This window comes from Juglans microcarpa x Juglans regia, chromosome 3D (genome assembly GCF_004785595.1).
Source record: "Juglans microcarpa x Juglans regia isolate MS1-56 chromosome 3D, Jm3101_v1.0, whole genome shotgun sequence".
NCBI classification, from domain to species: Eukaryota; Viridiplantae; Streptophyta; class Magnoliopsida; order Fagales; family Juglandaceae; genus Juglans; species Juglans microcarpa x Juglans regia.
The window spans coordinates 33,376,755-33,381,415 of record NC_054598.1 but is presented as its reverse complement, the minus strand read 5'-3'; the positions used below and the strand labels follow the sequence as shown (position 1 = coordinate 33,381,415).

The 4,661-nt window shown below is 40.3% G+C and overlaps 1 pseudogene; it reads right to left on the bottom strand.

Moving 5' to 3' along the window:
- Positions 1-1,061: 1,061 nt before the first annotated feature.
- Positions 1,062-1,186, bottom strand: LOC121256834 (annotated as a pseudogene).
- Positions 1,187-4,661: the final 3,475 nt, after the last annotated feature.

Below are 4,661 nucleotides of genomic sequence, written 5' to 3'. Positions count from 1 at the left end.
CATAGAGTTTACATCCACTGAGAGAAGCAACTGGAGAGATCCAAACATCTGAGTGTATTAACTCAAGAGGATGTGTGGATCTGTTATTGGACTCGGAAAATGGAAGTTTGTGACTCTTAGCAACTTGACAAGACTCACACAGATTATTCTGTTTTATAGGACCAGAAATAGGAAGCAAAGCTTCTCGAATGACCCTAGCAACTATGGACTCAGAGGCATGAGCTAATCTTGAATGCCAGATGTTTATTGGAGCTTTGACACCTTGTAATGCAGTGAAAGAGGAAATATGAGCAGCTTTAGGATTAGATTTCTTGAGTTTCAGCTGCTTAAGATATGTGGGATACAGTCCAGCTTCACTCTGCCCTTGAAGAAGTATTTCCTTGGTCTGTAGGTCCTTCACAAAGAAATGAGATGATGTAAGCTCAAAGTAACAATCATTGTCATTGCAAAATTTCTGGATGGATAAAAGATTAGAAGATGCATTAGGGCAATGTAAGATATTGTGTAAAAGAAACTTGTTTTTGGAGTTAAGGAGCATAGAAGAACCAGTGTTGGTGATGAGCAGGCCTCCTCCATTGCCCACTGTGACCTGATCTTTGCCCTGATAAGGCTGTTGTTGTAGAGTCAAGTTGTCCAATTCAGAAGTAATGTGGTTGTTGGCACCACTGTCAAGATACCAAGGTTGTTCAACTTCTTGTGTGCCATGAGTGTGGGCAGCCATAGCTGCCAACTGAGCTGGTGGATGTCGACCTTGGTAAGTAAAGTCCATCCTGTGATAGCAATCAAGGGCTTGATGGTTATTTTTGCCACAGATTTGGCATGGTGGGAATTTGGTGGAGGTGAAGGGGCTGCTGGATGATGGTGGCTTAAGGGAGAAGTTGCTAGGATGTGAACTGGCAGGAGGTCTATTATAGTTGGAAGACTTGCCTTGCTGGGTGGGGTATTTGGATTTCTTGCCATGGGTAAACTTTAGTTTGTTTGTGAAGAAAGCAAACTGAGTGCCATCACTGGGAAGGGTCTTGTTTTGAGATTCAAGTAATTGCTCATAATTGAGCAATTCAGTTTGAAAATCATCAAATGAAATTGATTTGTCTCGAGTGGCAAAATTAAGAGACGTGATGAAAGGATTATAAATGGAATTAAGACCCCCGATGACATAGGAGATCAAGTCTTCCTCATCAACAGGTTTACCTGCTGCTGTGAGCTGGTCAGACCAGTTTTTGGCAAGGATCAAGTAATCAGAGCAGGTTTTAGTGCCCTGCTGCAATGTTTGAAGCTGTCTTTTGAGATGGGAAATGCGAGATCTGGACTGAGGAGCAAATCTGCTAGCCAATGTATTCCATACCATTTTAGATGTTGTCAATCCATACACTGTGGATAGGATCTTCTCACTGAGAGTGGCGTTTAACCAGGCCAAAATAAATTGATCTTTCTTCTGCCAAACCAAGTAATCTGGATTGAGATCAGAAGTAGATTTCCCAGTGGAATCAAGAAGATATTGAGATGGACAGATTTCTGATCCATCAACAATGCTTAGTAAGTCATGGCTTCTAAGCACAGGAATGAATTGGGTAATCCAATTCAGATAATTGGTTCCATCTAGTTTGACAGAAACCAGAGAGGTAATGTTTGGGATAACAAAAGAGGGATTGGATGAGGCCGTATTGGATCGAGTTGCGTGAGCAATTTAATGCTCTGATACCAAGTCAGAATACCAAAATAAAATGAAGTCTGGCTTCAATCGAATACCAGTTTCTTGAGTGTATTCATATATATATAGATGAGTACAAAGTAGTTCAAATTATGTTATCTAGATAGATACAACAATTCAAATATTTAAAACCTCTACTAACAGAACTAGATAACTAGATAACTATAGAACACTAACAGCATACTGATGAAATCTGCTCTGATTTACTAGATAACTACATCAACAACTAGATAACCATCGTAACAGATTTATCTTGATGAGGTCCTGATATCTCGGAGCTGATATGTCTAACAAACGATACACGTGTCTAGTTGTCCACGTCGGCCCAAAGAGGTAGGGCCCCAAGTCTTGAGTTCATTAGGGTTTTCTTCGATCGGAGGGTCTCGGTGGGTGTGAGTGGTGGTAAGGGTGTAGAGAGTGGGAAGCGGAAGGAGTCTACGTGTTCGAGTGTGAAAGGGAGTGAGGGGAATGCGAACAGACATAGAGTTCTCAGGGATCGTAATGAGAGTTCTTAAATTGGAGTCAATTTGGAGAAAAAGGGTGTTGCTTGTGAGGAATCAGAAATGAAAAGTGAGAGAACTGATAAGAGTTTGAATAAAATTGGGGCTTTGGACAACTGTATTGTTAAAGCTCAACTTAATACAATCGAGTGAGGCCAGTTTCAACTTCGATGAAAATTTTTGAGATGAGTTTGGGGTTGATGCTGGTTTCAAGTCGAAAGAGGTAGTTTGTCAAGGTTGGAAATGGTGTTGATCAATGTGTGGATGAGGTTGGTGAGAAGACTTCTCTTTCTAATTGCAATGGGTTTTGAGTTCAAATGTCGTCCCATATTAGTTGGATTGGATAGATGTCGAAACTGACATTTACTCAACTCGACATTAGCGAGTTTGACCCAACTGGGTTGTGCAGCCCAATGGGGTATTTTGCACATGCCTAATATTTACGATGTTTAAAATAATACAATTATATTTAAATTCACTAATTACTAACTCTAAATTATAATTTAATGATCCAAAGCATGCAAAAATGTTTAAGCTTAATAAATAACAATATATAAATGATGCTTTCTCACCCTTTTTTTTTCTTTTTTTCTTTTTTTAATATAGGTACTTTGTTCAGTACTAATTGTTAATCCAAAATTCGTTAATTGAATATATAATGAACAGTACCTTGAAATTATAATTTTATGTTAATTTCATATATATAATATAAATAATTACATTGGAAGATTTTTATACCCCTTTGGATAATAACTCCATGAACAAGTAATTTGGTTGGTGATCTGTAACATCCCGTATTTTAGTATATTTTTACTGAAGGATTATTTTTATTTGTTCAAAAATTTATTCTCTTATTTTAAGTTTATCCGATTTTTAGTGGGTTTATTTTTATGATTTTTAGTTTGTGAAAAATTAAATTTGATATGTTTCCTTAATATTAATTATTGTTATTCTCTCTTTATTTTAAATTAATTGATTGTTGGATTTAAATATTTTTATTTTTATTTTATCATTACGTTTAAATTATTTCAATTGAGATGCTGTTTCAAAATTATTTTCGTTGGATCATTTTTTGTGACCCAAGATGTGGGGATTGGACCTCATTTCTTTCCCTCCATTTTTCTTTTTCCCTTTTCTTTTCTTTTCTTTTTCTTTTCTTTTTCTCTTTCTTTTCTCTCCTCTCTCTCTCTCTCTCTTCCCGCGCGGCCTTGCTCCCCTCTCTCCCCACCCGTTTCTCTCTTCTCCCAGCCCAGTTGCCGCGCGCCGCCACGCGCTGCCGTGCACCTCACCGCCCCTCCCATCAGCTTCCCCACCGGCCGGCAACCACCTCCCTCCGTTTCTAGCTCCTCCATCGCTGTCGATAGCCCCCACGCACCACACCAAGCCGCGGGGCTCTCTTCACTCCAGCGCCGCCGTCGCGCCACCACCGGCCACCATTTGTTCACCACTTCATCATCGACCTCCTAACAACCCAATGCACCCAACCCCACCTCCGATCCGTCACCGGTGAAGCCTATCTATCTCCATCTCCGATTTCGACATCTTTGGCCTAAAACCACCCTTTGCGCCGCCACCCACGGCAAACCACCACTACCATTAGCTTCACCGACCTCTCTAGGCCATACCCTATCAATTTCGGGTCTTAGTTCGTCCCCATTCAAAAGTGGGTATTTGAGACCCATGGCCACAGTGTATTTTACACTGTTACGTTGCTATGTTGCCACCTTTTGCAGCTCCATGATCCTTCGGAAATTATTATATAGTACTATAAGTATTCTTCCAAAGAACTATCGTGATTTAAATATATTTTTGCACTAACTAATATTATCATGATGTGCCGCTGGAGGACTAATACGAGTATGTTGGATATCGCCATTTTTTTTATGAGAAATGTGCCACGTGCCGTCAAGTTAAGGTTGAGCTTTAAGGACTTGCTAGTAGACTTCAACCTCTCCATATTCCTAAGTGGAAGTGGGATCATATTTTATGGATTTTGTTGTGGGTTTGCCGAGGACTCCTAGTGGAAAGAACTCAGTTTGCGTGATTGTTGATCGGTTGACCAAGAGTGCCTATTTCTTGCCTATCAATAATACCGACTATTTGGGTAAGTTGACTCGGTTGTATGTTAAGGAGATAGTGCATTTGTACGGAGTGCCCAAGAGTATCGTGTCAGATCGGGACCCGTGGTTCACGTCCCATTTTTGGAGGAGTTTGCAGGCAACTTTAGACACTAAGTTGAAGTTTAGTACTGCATGTCACCCACAGACAGAAGGTCAATCAGAGCGTACTATCCAGACTCTTGAGGATATGTTGCGTGCTTGTGTCATGGAATTTCAGGGGAGTTGGGAGAATCACCTGCCGCAAATTGAGTTTGCTTACAATAACAGTTTTCATTCCTCCATTCAAATGGCCCCGTATGAAGCTTTGTATGGGAGGAAGTGTAGATCACC